The sequence below is a fragment of the Falco peregrinus genome, chromosome 6 (assembly GCF_023634155.1).
Source record: "Falco peregrinus isolate bFalPer1 chromosome 6, bFalPer1.pri, whole genome shotgun sequence".
NCBI lineage: Eukaryota > Metazoa > Chordata > Aves > Falconiformes > Falconidae > Falco > Falco peregrinus.
Genome location: NC_073726.1, coordinates 32,766,551 through 32,780,994, shown reverse-complemented (window position 1 = coordinate 32,780,994; position 14,444 = coordinate 32,766,551). Strand labels below are relative to the sequence as shown.

At 39.6% G+C, this 14,444-nt stretch overlaps 1 long non-coding RNA gene across 1 annotated transcript; it reads right to left on the bottom strand.

The window, feature by feature from the left end:
* Positions 1-3,030: 3,030 nt before the first annotated feature.
* On the bottom strand, positions 3,031-13,204 carry LOC129784754 (uncharacterized). The gene is made up of 3 exons (XR_008747824.1): positions 13,161-13,204; positions 6,845-7,029; positions 3,031-6,693 (listed from the first exon to the last, which is right to left on the bottom strand). It is a non-coding gene; the product is annotated as an uncharacterized LOC129784754 (long non-coding RNA).
* Positions 13,205-14,444: the final 1,240 nt, after the last annotated feature.

The window sequence follows — 14,444 nt, the reverse complement described above, 5'->3', positions numbered from 1 at the left end:
CCAGCTTGAAAAAGCTTCAGAAACTAAACCAATTCCTTTCTTGATCCCTGCAGAAGGAGGTTTGTTTCCCTCTTAGATATTTTTAGGAATGTAAGGCTATACATTCTTCTTGATTGAAATTGATTGTCCTGCTTCAAGATATGCAAGATGTTCTCTTCTAGAAATTTACTATGACTCTACAGCTATTTGTTTAAGCATTTAAAAATGTGACTTATTTCTCTAGCAATAGGCCAATATTCCATTTACGTTTCTGTTCAGTAGCTTTTCTTTTCACTGAGGTTTGCTCTGTCTCTAAGGATCTCTCTAGAAATATCAGCAAACTCATATATAATGAAGGCATTTTACAATATCATACCATAGGAGAGAGATGAATGTAAAACAAAATTCCATACAATCCTAAAATCAAATGGCTAGATCTTGAGTTTCCTTAGAATGGATAATTTTTTCTTCTTAAAGGAAGGAAAAAAATTCTGTCTTCTGGGAATTGTGGTACAACTCCACCTCACATTTGATCTAGCAGTAGTACCTGACAGCAGTAGGTCCTAATCTGCATACAAAATGGGAAGAGGAAGTCTGGCTGGGAATAGACTTGGTAAAGTATGCTAAGAGAAGTCTTGCAGTTCCCCTTTATAAAGAATTACCTTGAGTACTCTGAAATTTCCAAAGTCATTCCAATTCCATTCCCAGTTTCAACTGTAATGCAGTTGGAAATATCTTTTGTATTTCTTGTATTCTTGCAGGCAGTCTAAAATGCCCCCAGGAGGATCAGATCTCTATTTCAGAAGTAATTCACCAAGACAGATAATTTTCCATTTATTTATTTATTTATTTTTCTAGATCGTTCAAATATGCCACATTGGTATTATCAAATCTGTGTGGACATAAACGCTTTGAATTCATGCTTGGATGGTAACCATGCTCATTAACATGCTGTATTCTTTGTCTGCAATGGTGTAATTATAACAAAAATCATTGCTGAGTGATGTTAGGGCAGACTTTATTGTTGGAATAACCAGGAATAGGGTAATTACTGGATGCTTTTAAAAAACGATAATAAGAAATCGTGCCCTCAAAAGTTCTGTGATATTTTCTTCAGTGTCAATGTGCTTCTCAGATATCAGCTTGTGGATGACTGCTTCAAAGTGTGCTTTCTGCATGGAAAGGTAGACCGTTTTGTCTACCAAACTTTTTGTGCAGCAATTCAACTCCCATATAGATGCTATAAATTCTGAAATTGCTCACAGGAGTTTACACAGTGCAAATTCATCAGGCGTTTGTGAGACGAGCCATGCATATACTCAGAAATATCCTGGACTGCACGTTAAAGCCTAGTGACTGGTGAGCTGCACTGCTTCTGCTTCCAAAATACACACCTGGGCACATGGGGGTCTGGTCAACAAGCAAACAAATATCACATGCACTTATCAAAAGGCAAACATCATTCTGTGTCATGAGAGCAAATTCCATCTTGGTTAGATTTTCTCTTTTGTTTCTGATTCTAGCCTTTTATCAGCCTCTCACAGTGTAAAAATAATGCTCCTGGTCTTTCAGGTTTTATTATTTAGCAAAGGCTTAAGATGAAATTAGAATCTGCCCTCTTGTTTGGAGAATGATCAAGACAGGAGACTTACTTCATTCTCACCTCGTTAGGGCCTCTTTGAGACCATTTTGTCTCAGTATTCAGGATATTTACATTAGTCAATATACAGACAAATGAAAAAGCAGGGGATTACCATAACTTTTCCCTGACCTTCAAAAAGGCTTTAGAATATCCAGTTGTCCCCAAGAAGTCAGAAGAAGGCTCAGGGACAAATTCCAACACAATTGCAGGTATATGCATTGAGACTAAGTCACTTGTCTCAGTGATGCAAACAGAAAAGCCTACATGAAAGAAAAGCCTAGATAAAAAATTATGTTGAGAAAAAGTCTTGGGCTGATAAAATGACAACATTCTTCCACAGTCAACTGAATGCTTAACTATTGATTTTTCCAGAGCCAAAAATTTCCAGAGATTATGTTTCCTTTAGATAGTTACAAGCATATACCTGCCTTTCAGCCTTTTGTGACAGGATTGTGAGCTATGAGGCAGCTTCCCTAGTGAGAGACTGGTTTCTCTCACTCTCCAGGACCACTGCCTAATGGAGAAATTTGTCTTCCTCCGGGGAGAGAATGCCATCCCTTAGAACTGAAGTCAAACAATTGATACAGGCTTGGCATTTCAGAGCACTGAGTGATGTTCCTGGCAAACGTTGCCACATTTGGGCTGTTAGTAACATTTCTTGAGGCAGTAACGCTACTGGATATTGGAAATTCTGTAGAAATACGTTCTCCCACTTTAATTGTAAAACAAAGAGTGAATTAAACAGTTCCATGCTGTGTACCAAAACTGTAGGAACTGTACTGTTAAATCATAAAAATCTTAAATCTTACTTTCAGCAGGGAACAGGGTACAGTCATATGCTGCTGGAGAGCTGAACTGCTGGCAGATGAGGCTGCTGGTGGGTGCTAGGAGCTGGACTCACAGGAGCTCTGCCTTAAAGGTTTTGTTCTGGAGCGTGCGGGTGCTGGCTGCGCTTTGCTGGACCTTCTTCTGTAATGGTGATTTTAAAGTGACATCAGGGATGAATAAAAAGGTAGTCCTAACAGTGTGAAGTCTTGCCATTACTTTACTTAATGAAGGAGTCTGTGTGTGAAGTAGTTACATGTGTCTAACTGGTAAATCTTTTTCTCCTCCTCCTTCAGAGGGAAGCTCAGCTCTGGAGCAGGGGAAGCAATGCAAGCTGTGGCACCCAACCCTTACTTGATTCCTCTTCCCTTTTTTCTTTTCTTTTTTTTTTTTCTTCCTTTTTTTTTTTTTTTTTTTTTTTCTTCTTTAGGCTAAGGAATGGGTAAATGGCATGTACCTTAAACACAGTGTGTTTGTAGAACCGTGACCTTAAAAGCTTTAAATGACTACATTGTTTAATGTGAAGGAAAAGAGTACCACAGATCAGTGGAAATGTCAGCAGTATTTTTAATGAATCAAGTTTGTTTTAATCAATATCCAAGTCTTCTTTCCCTTGCCCTGAGATTGTTGTGCTTTGCAAAGAGATAATAGTAAATGTCATGCTCTGAAAAAGCAGTCGCTTTGTTGCTATAAATCAATGAAAGCATTGTTCTACTAGATGTGACACAGGAGTGACAGAAATGCCATCTTTTTGAGAAAACACTATTTCCATACCCCATTCAGAAATGGGTTCTGGGGACTATTGCTTAGAGCCTCAGCACTCTACTCTCAGATGGATTCTGCAATGGCGGAGAGAAATGTGGGAAAACATGCAGGACACCAGCGACTGAATCTGGCACCACTCCAGCAGACAAACAGTTCTTTCTGTTTGTAGCTCTGTACTATAAGCTTTGCAGTCTAGTTGAGAGTTTAGCTCACATAAAGGCTGAGAAATAAGCTCGCTCCTTTTCTGTGTTTAGGTGAAATGTGAAACTGCAGAACCATACCACTGAGTTTTCCTGTATAGACAGATTACCTCCAAGGGAAAGTCACTTTGCCTTTTCAGTGTTGGGGTTTTTCTGGGGTGTATTTTTCCCTCCCTAGCCTTTACAAGAATGGCTATAATTTCTTTGTTTGTTTTTATAGGTCATTCTGTCATGCTTTTCTGGGGTATAGTTAGGAATAAGACCCTGTAGATTTAATAGCCAAGCATGCAGATGTCTGACTTTATATCAGTCCAGCACTGGCTCTGCCAGTGAAGTGAAAGAAGTAGCCTGTTACCTAGTTCAACAAAATATCCACTGACAAGAATTCATTACTTTAATGCCAAAGCAGGCAAAAGTATGCTAAAGTATAAACTAAAATATATTGCATTGGACCTTAAGACTTGGGCAATTTTGATTTTACTTTTACTTTCTCAGTCTTAACTGTATACCTCTGCAATTTACGCAGCAGTGTGGAATTTGAATGGGCAGCAGATGTCTAGGTTTGTGCTCCAGAAGCTTAGTCAGTTTTATGAGCCGAGTGAGCTCCTCTCAATGTCACAACCATGTCCTTTGATTAACACCCTTCAGGCCTGCTGCTGTGTGCCACTGGACCACTCAGGAGGTAGCAAACTGGTTGCTGTTGGCTGTCTCTCTCTGCTCCTGATAGTGGTAACATCTATCTCTTCCATCTTCTCATGCTCAGGACAGTGCCCCAGCAGAATTACTCCTTACCTACCTCTGTCTTGCCTGAGACCTTTGTGAGAACCCTTTGCCTCATGTCTTACTGTCATATATTTGAGAAACCAGCATGCTCTCTGATCCTCTCTGCTCGGCAGCTCAACTCTTTGCCCCTGAATTTACACCAGTGTTATTCATGGGGGAGGAAATACCATTAAGAGTCAAAACTTACAGACAGACAGAAAAGCCCAGAGCACAGTAATGCAAAATAGTACCTGTATGCACCAGACTGCTGCTGTTCCCTAGAAAACAGGACAGTTGTTTGAACTCCTTGAAAACTTCTTCAAATTTCTCTGCCTATCCTTGTGTTTATCTGTGATGGTCTGTACTGACATGGATACCAAAACCCTGGAGAAAGAGGGTGCCTGGGACTGAGAGAGGTCAGCTGCAAGTCAGCTTCTTTTCTGTGCTGTACCAAGATCTGTAATGTTAGCTTTTAAATTTAGATCTATTTGAACAGAATTTTCTATCTTCTTTTTCAGCGTTTGAAGACAGCTTCCATTTCACTGCAGCAGAAGGATAATAAGGACCCCAGGCAATGCAGCTCTTGCTGACCTATTTCTTTAAGTGTAGGATTGGCATCAATACTGGGATGGGACAGGAAAACATTCCTTTAAAATTCTGCCGAAAACACCCAGGCTCCACCATAGACTGCATGTTTTCATCCTTGTTTGCTAGTAGACAGATGCTACTGAAATGGTTGGCATCTATCAAAAGAAAGTGTTCTAAAGGTGGTTTTCTGATTTGTAAGTATTGTAATAAATAGGACGAGTCTGGGGAGCTCATTACATGGATGAATTTATAAGACTCTAGGCAGGAAAAAAAGCAGAATCATGACTACACAGCAAGACTGAAAAACTCAGTTCCTACATTTTATACAGAGATTGCAGAATCTGAAGAGACAGAACTTCAGTGTTTTGAATCTCACTGGAAAATGTACAGAATCTCCCGACTGAATGGCTTTTTTATTTCATCTTCCATTGTGAAAGCTATAGAGCTAAGAGATATCTCTGAGCTATGAGGATAAGTCTACCAAATTGTAGGCCAAATCTCAACCTCTCCTTCTGCCTTTCTTTGGCTGTTCTAATTAAACAAGCACTCTGGGGTGGTACCTAAGGCTTGGTTCTTTGGAGAGTGGGGGTGACGCATTCCTGTTCATAGACATTCTTGGTCTTCATAACCCAGAAGTGGCTTATAGACATATTTTCCTGCTAGCTCCACCACCTCGGAGAGCCAGGCCTGTTCTGTCATACTTCATTTCAGGTTGTTGAATTCCATTGTATTCTTGGAGACTGCTTGTTCTGATGCATACTAGTACTATGTGTCCAGGGTAATTGCTAATAAAGTATGTAAAACTTCCTTCATCAGCTTGTTCCAGTCATGAAAGTAAAAATGCATTTATGGTCAAATAAGCATGACTGGCCTGCATATTATACTTTAAATATAAATACCACCTTCTATGTCTGTAAGTTGAATTTTCTGGTAGACCCATACATAGGCTCAGACAAATTACTGAAATAAAGAATTTTGGAAAGGCTATGTCTGATATTTATTTTTTTTTTTACATTTCATGTGAATTATATATGCCACATAATAGAAATCTGGCTTGTCCTTGCACACTTGCAAAGAACTGTTAGACTACTGAAGTAAGAAAACACAAATTACTAGCACTCCATGAAAGGATAAACATGCTGAGGTGCCCTCTGTGTTGTAATTCCTTTTGGATGCGTTAGATGTTTTGCTGCATGCATTTGCTCTGAGCATGTCCTCTGAATAGCTTTCTCTGTCAGCAAGTCCTGTCATGTTTATAGGGATCTCTATTATGGGTTCTGGGAAAGCTAAGAAATGTATTTGCTTCAAGCGTAACGCAGAGGGACTTGTTAAAGCAAAATAAATCCCATGTTACTACAGTATGCAAAACTGGACCACAAGATTACAGTTGGGCTAACATCCTGAAATGAAATAGTTAACTGAGGAAGAGAAAATGCAGCTTTTTGAACATTAGTAAACTGGCAAGTTTAATGAAAGGTAGAAGAGGCAGGTGCATTCAGAGTCAGCTTGTTATGAAGGAGGCTACTTTTCTCAGGCAGTTATGTACTCATCTGTGTCAATGCCTCGTTAGCCAGCCCAGTCCAGGCTCAGATCAGGAAAAACAGTGATTTGCTAGACATTAATCACTATATAACAAGGAGTTTTCTGGGATGCTTTCCAGCTGACCACCAGCAGCTAAATGAGGTTTCTAGAGGAGATAGGCTGCTGTTGCCAGTCCACAGGGAAGCCTGGCCAAAGAGCCTTGACTCAGTTTCCCTCGATCTAGACAACTAAGGTGACCCATTCTGCAATCAGCAGCTTTTATACTTTGTCCTAATCATCTGTGACAAAGCCCTGGGCTCTTCACATAGCTGCAGAGGCTCCCTACCTCCTTCTGCAACTTCTTGCAGCTCTGCTTCATACAAGCTTCACAGGATTGTTCACAGAGCAGCTCTGTTGAGAAAAGGGAAGGAAAATGCTGAAATAAAGTAGACTCTGGTTTAACAAAGCATACAAATCCCTCTACCAACCCCTCCCCCCAAAAAACCCCAACCCTGCCCACTTTTAAGCGTATTTATGTGCTTGTAAACTTGCAGATACATACCGATTCTCAAGAAAGTGGGGTAGGAAATTCCAAATACCCACAGAGGTGGGGTTAATGTTGCATCTGGCTTCAAGATATAGCTTCTTCTGGTTGACAGGGCGATCACTGACATTTGAATTTTGATGGCTGAACAAAGGCGGCCTGTCGAAAGGTGTTTTACTTACACAGCAATGTGCATACAGCTCCTGGAAATTGTTGGGAAGTGGAACAGTTTAATGTTGTTAATACTGCTTAAAACCATTGAAAGAATTGGCTTTTACTACTGTTTGGTTTCTTTTATATCATTGGATTGTTATCGTGCCACTGGCTGCGCTCACAAGAATGCAGGGTGTGATCATGCAGCAGATGGTGGTAAAATAAAGGGCCCTTTACAGGGAGGCAGATATAATAAACTATAAAAACGTACATATAATAAACTGTAAACCCATACGCAGAGACATTTAGGAATATAGTCACCTTTAAGTCATCCAAATTCTATCAAATAACACTAGAGCTTAGCACTTGATATAAGCCAGTAAATGCTTTTGAGGCAAGCTGCTTGTTTGCTCTCACAACATCATCATTATTTATCATCCCTGCCACGCCACGTGTGTGTCAGATGCTGTAGACTCCATATATGGGTCAACTAAATGTGCCCAGGAACATTCATGGGCCCAGAGGCACTGGCACAGCATGCCCTGTGCCCAGAGCTGGGACACGAAATGTCTGTGAGCCTGCTGCCTGTGGGAGCGCTCCCTGGAGCGTACAGCATCCAAGCCAGGCTTGGGAATTGCTGGGGATAGTGCTAATTGTTACAGGCCAAAATAGTGCAAGGAAGCATTATAACAGTTTATTAATGTAACCAACTGAATTTCTGCATATTCCTGAATATTTCAGTTTAGTAGTTTATACCTTTAGCTGTGTTTTACTGTGAGGCTTAACTTTGCTTTTCACACATCATAAATATATTTGATAATCTTTAGCAGAGGCAGTTGGATGCCATAAATATACATCTATATATATATATATAAACTTATACACAGCTCAGTTCTTCACATTAATTCAGCAATTCACCTCAAATTTAAAGATAATTTCTTGCATTTTCCAAACTCATTATCATGTTTTTTATCTTTTCAGTTATATGCCATGTTTAATGATAGAAAAAATTAAGAAGCAAATGTTGCTCATGTTTTCTTCTCCACTGCTCCTCTTCAATACAGAAAAATCTGTGTTGCCCGAAAAAGAGCTTGTCCATACCTTATCTGACAGAGAGGCCGAGGCTTATGGGTACACAAATATACCTGTTTCACTCTGCTTAAAAAAACACTAAGCTATTTACAATAATCACACGTAGGAGTTTGAAATAAGACCAAAGGGGATAAAATCAGCCCATTAATCCTGTTAGCTGATGCTGTGACACAAGATCGTGATGTATTTGCCCAAGTTCATTATCCCACTGATGGCACCCTAACAGAACCTCATATTCATTTTCCTGTTTGGCAAACGGCTAATCATGAAAATTTGTTTTCTGAGATACAGACTACATTGTTGTGATGCCTCTCAGAAAGATGGTATGATTTTATATGCTGCATGGGCTGGAAGGAAACCAAAGAAATTTTGCTGTATTTTGCTATCATTCTGCTACAGGCAACAGCAGAAAAGCAGACATGCTCATGTCAGAGCTAGCTGGCTTCTTTGCTCCCAGCAGTGTTCCAGTGGCCACCTGCCCTTGGAGACCTTGCAGGGACCTTTGTTGTGCTTCAGCCTGGGGGTGAGCACTCCTAATGGTAATCCTCTGCAAACTGAGGATGTATTTGCTTGTATTGTTCAAAAATAAAGCACCTATGTTTTTATTAATCATAAAAGTATTTTAAGAGTTCAATCAGAAGTGTGAAGTTGCTCCAAAACTGTGAGTAGAGGATATTCTGTCTGTCCATCTTCTTGCCAGAGGTGTTGTCTCCTCTGGTTTACTCTACTTGAGGCTTAGAAGACTGAATCTTTGCAAACAGCAAGGAATTCAATAAGACCCGCACCTACTTCCCCTCTGCTGTACCATGTAAGTCAGGAAGGGAAAAAAAAAAAAAAAAGTCCCACCAAAATAAACAAAGCCAAGAACTTTCACAGCATGGGGATATCTTGATACAAACATAAGCCCATCCCTTTCCAAGGTTAATTGATACCTTAAATATTGCAGTGCACTTAGTTATTAGTACTATAGCATTCAGGTATAGAAAGGGTTATATGTGCTGAAAATGTTTCATGTTTCCATTGGTCACAGAACCATCATTCCAGATTAGCAAAGCCTGATCTCTGGTGTAGATTTGCAGAATTTTATAGCACTATGGTTTATGTTAATTAGGTATCCAGTACAGTATTTGTACTCATAGAAAGATTAATTTTGTTGAGAGCAGAACCTGCTATATTTCTGATGTTTCTCCCTTCATAATTGTGCCTTTTGAAAGAATCCATAAGCCCTATCTCCCTAAAAATTAAATAAATTGAAAAGCAGCAAGGTGTTTTCCAAGTAACCTACATACTACAGCAATATAATCAAATTCCTAAAACACATGATCCATAATGATGGGCAACAACTATTTCATGCTGTCATGGCAACAGGAAATCTTAGGGTTGCAAATCCATAATTTAAACAGATTATGTTGAGAGTGCAAAGGGGTTTTATACTACAGCTGCAACCATAATATACACAGTACACAGTTGCTGGCTACTTCACAACCTGTATATAACCTCTCTTTTTTCATTTGTCCTGCTTTTCATGTTTTTTTTTAAGCCTCATTCCTGTGTGTGATGTTCTTTTCTTTAAGAATTTGTTAGTCTTTCATTTCATCGTCGAATTTTTATTAATCTGATTTCACACTAGTTTATAATATGCTTTTATGAGATGTGGGGGGGGGGGGCCACATACTTATTTCGCAACAGCAATTTCAGCTCTTCTTTTAAGGAGTATGTTGTTTTGTGTCAAAACTATTTTTTTGATTTAATGTTATCACTGCATATTATCTTCGAATTATAGGTATCTAGACACTGTTCCCTTGAATAAAATGTCCTTTACCCCAAGCACTGTTGATTATTATCTTTATGGGTCATTTTGGTTTTGGGTTTTTTGTTTTTTTTTTCATTCCTCCGAAGCTTGGTAAGAAGCAAGCAAGAAGTAACAAGGAATAGAGAGGTTTTCATGTTTTTTTCTCTGACAATTACTCCTGTGATTTAGGAGGTTGACTTTTCCAGTGTTTGCCTTCATTTAACTTTGAGCAGCCATATCATTAGCCATAAAATACTGGTTTGTAACATAAAAATACAGTTGTCTTTTACTGTGATCAGTGACAAAATTCCTATAATCTTCTGGGGAGCCAAGATTTTAAAGTAAAAGGATGTTCTGTTCTAAGCAAAGGAGGCATGAACAAATTATGCAATGTTCTCTCTTGATCTAAGATGCAAGATTGCTCTGCTAGTCACATGGAAGAGAATGTCTCCCCATCCTAAATTTATCCTTAGATAGCAATCATGGAGGAGGAACATTGTCTGAGTAGATATGTCTTGTTAACACATTTCATAAGGCTGAAGGGAACTCCTGGATACGTGCCATCACCAGAAATTGTGTCATAAAGTTAATAAAGCTTTATCTTAAAGCTGCGCAAGTTATTTGCCTCTTCATTACTCATACTGAAAGGCCATTCCTGTAAATATTCCTCTAACTCCCAGCCTAAACTGAGTCATACCACATACCCATTTGTTCTCATGTTAGTGTCGTTCCTTGGCTTTAATAGGTCTTCCCTCCTCCTGCTGTCAACCTCTAATATATTTAGAGAGAAAAATCCTGTCTTCTCTCAACTCCACGTTGAAAGCTGAGCTCCTAGTCTCTAAAGCCTACCTTTTCTTAATTGATCTAATGGCTGTTTTCTGCATTTCTTCCCATTTGAATTCAATTGTCCTGAACAAGAAGGAAATCAGACAAGTGCATTTCACAGGGTATTTGGTGCCATATTGGGTCCACATCACAGAACTTGTGTAAGATCCATAGCTCCAGATCCACTTTGTTCTCAAATACGTTTTTGTGCTATATGTCACAAAGTGGAAATAAGCCATGGTGATATCTTCCTCACCTCTTAAGATTTTGTTTGTTACATTTTAGTGTCACTACATGTAGAAATAAAAGCAAACAAATATTACCAAGAACAAAACTCCTGATACATGTGAACAGAAGTCCTGGCCTTATTTTTGTCCATAATTAATAAAGAGCAAATCCTTATACGGTTTATGCAGGGCATCATATGAGGTGTCAATAATAGGAAACGTTCAGTCCCCTTGAAGTCCCAGTATGGCATAGCAGAGACCTTAAGCTGAAAGTCAGGTTTGTTGGATCACTATTCTGACATGGTCGGCTGAAAATAAACCTTTAATTATTTCTGGATTATAGTTATTCAAAATATGAATAAAATTAATTTGTGGCTCTGTTCAACCTGGATCTGAAGAGCTCATATCTCCACAGAATCGTGGCATCTAAAATAACTCTGTCCATTAAGAAATACTGATTTTGGGTTTTGTAAAGGTACGACTGAGTTAGAAAGCTATAGCTAGATTTGCAAAACTAGAAGTCTTAGCAAGGACTTGCAGCAAAACTCTGAAATAATAAATATTGCCATAAAATCATTACTGACTAAAGATAGGGTTTTATCTTTCTAAGTTCTTATCTAGAGTAGCACATATAATGTACAGAATAGACACAGCCTGAGTTTATCTTACACATATTATTTCACAATGCTGTGGAATGTTATAAATTAGCTCTTGAGACTTCAGGGCTTTTCCAGAGCAAGACTAATTTGCATTAGAACACACACCCTGAGGCTTTATTCCTCTGGTGTAGCTCTAGTCATAAAAGCCACACAGACTCATAGGCTCATTCAGGCTGAAAAGGATGCTGGAGGTCTCCTAGTCAAACTCCCTGGGTGAAGTGGGGCCAGCACTGAATTCACAGCAGGTTGCCCAGGCTTTTTCCACAACACCTGGGTAACTTGTTCCAATGTTTAGTTTTCCTTATTGAGATTTTTATTTTCCTATATTTGAAGTCAGAAACTCCCATTTTAATGTATGACCATTGTTGTCTTGCTGTCGTCATACACCTCTATAAAGGGTTTGGTTCCATCTTCCTGGTAACCACCTCTTAGGTACCAGGGGAGTGCTATTGGGTCCCCTTGAAGGCACCTTTTCTCCAGGCTGAAGAAGCGGCCTTCCTTCAGCTGCTCCTCACAGGGCAAGTGCTCCCATCCCCAAGCATCCTGGCAGTCCTGATGATCAGATGATCATCAGTTCCCTGCTCTCTGAAGAGAAGCCTTGTCAAGCTCTAAGTGCAACTGGACCAAGGATCCCAGGACTGGACCAGGGTCAGCCCTGTATCTCACCCTCTGAAGAAAAGCAAGGGCCTTTATAAGGGAGGTCTATAATGCTGGTTCTGACGTCAGCCTCGAGTTTCCCCTTCCCTTGTCCTTCCTTGCTGCTCAGTGCTTCAAGGCTGTGTGAACTCAGCCGTTTGTCTCTTCTGTTTCTTCAAAGCCTTGCTCCTGTGGCTGCTTAGTTCTGTGCATGGAAGCAAAGCTTTGAAATTGATGCTGTGTGACCACAGCATCCAAGTAATGGGTATTTAAAAAGATATGTGAGCACTGGGGAAAAGGCAGAGAGGATGGGCTGAGGGAAATGCTCGTCTGTTTAAAATGTCAAGGCTTAAAATACTGTTCCCCAGGAATTTCAGGGAGCTTTGAGCTCAGCCAAGAGCTGCCTGCTTGTCCCACTTTAGGCATTTTGTCTTCATAGAGCTGTGGCCTGCTTAGAATGGGGATGTTTTTTCCCCTTGTTCTGGATTTGCATGCCCTTAACACTGCTTGTTTGGAAATTCTGATTTATTTCTTTTAAATTATGAAAATATTAATACAATAATGTACACTCCTGAGCGTATATTTGTCAAGTTGAACCTAAATTTACAGGGTCTGTTGGAGGCATGAGGTGTTTACATATCTGACGGGTACACATAGACCTTAACCCATTGAATAACTGTCTTCCCACTGGTTATAGCACAGTCTTGATGCTCCCTCCATTCCCCTTTGCAATTAACTGATGAATGCATTGTGTGTTATTCCTTATGGTCTGTAACGTTCATATTACTGCAATTTAATTAAAACAATTAATATTCATGTAGTAATAAATGATAGCAGCAATTTTGTGAACAAAATGGTTTTGAAAGTACCCTATGTGCATACAAATGGTTTAATTTAAATAAATATTATAATTAACATCTTATTTGTAACATAAATCAGGAAATGCTTACAGAGCTCTGTGTCACGCAGTACTTTTGAAAGAGGAAGCTCCAGACATCTGTAAACATGCAAAGAAACAGGGGTGAGGGGAAGAATGATGCAGTCACTGTACTGTTTTCTATCATTTAAGCTTCCAAGGTACACACAGTCATATAATAGAAAGCAAGATACAGGAACAAAGGAAAGGAAGGTAAAGATGGGAAGCCAAAAGACCGAAATCACACTCCTGTGGCAAAAAAGATGAAACTCAAATTACCATGAGGAGGTGCCGAGTTTGGATCCTTTCACTTGTCACCATTTCATTGCATTATTTTTAGTGGGAAGCTCAATATGAAGCCTTTGCTGGATGACAAATGTCACCGTCTTCCTGCAGATCTACAATTCTAAGCTATCAGGTGTGGAAAAACAACTGACATGCACAAGGACATCCTCTCACTGGGTCAGGGTGGGAGAGCATTTCAAATATTAGTTCTGTACTCTGGCTTCCCCATAAAGATCTTGTTGGCAACATCAAAATTATTCTCAGCTAACTAAAGCTCCATCTACAATAATTTGTTGTTTGAAAGCACTGTTCTGCTTTAAACAGAGTAGTGCCAGGACTTGAGAGGATGGGATGAACCTTTTTCTGGGTTGTTCCTTCCTGCTTGCTTTTATTAAGAAGGGCTTCTGCTGATCCAGTTTCTCATCTGAGCAGAAATGGTCTGCAGGGGCGATTCTCTTTGCTCTGTGCTGGTTTCCACTAGAGTAACATGACTGTTCCCTATGTGGGAAGGAATTTTTTTTTTAATATCCCTCAAGACAGCCTTTCCAATCATCACCTGTTCTGTTTCTTGCCTCTTTCTTCCCTCTCCTGCCCATTTATTTCTTCTTCTCTCACACATCGTGCCTGGATTTCCAGAGAGAACTAGGTAGGACCCTCCATAGATCCACTGTTTCTCTAGAAACATTTATGCACCATACCAAATAAAGAAGGAATACCTACCTTTTTTTTTTTTTTTTCTTTTGAAGCATAGATATCTCAGCTACAGCAGAATAATTCCTGAAAGGCCACAGTTGTATGTTCACGCTTAGTAAGTACTGGTATACTGCATGGATCTAAAAGGGTTCCCTTTTGCCTAGGAATCTGAAATGCATGTGCCCTGCCCAAATGCTGATCATCCCCAGCTGCTTGTCCTAAGTAGCAAGCAGTGCAGGTGTAGGGAATTTGCTCCTATTGCTGTGTGCATTCTTGTATGGACAGAGACTGCAGAGTACTGGGGTAAAGGAGCTATCTTCCTGCTATGTTAAAACCCATA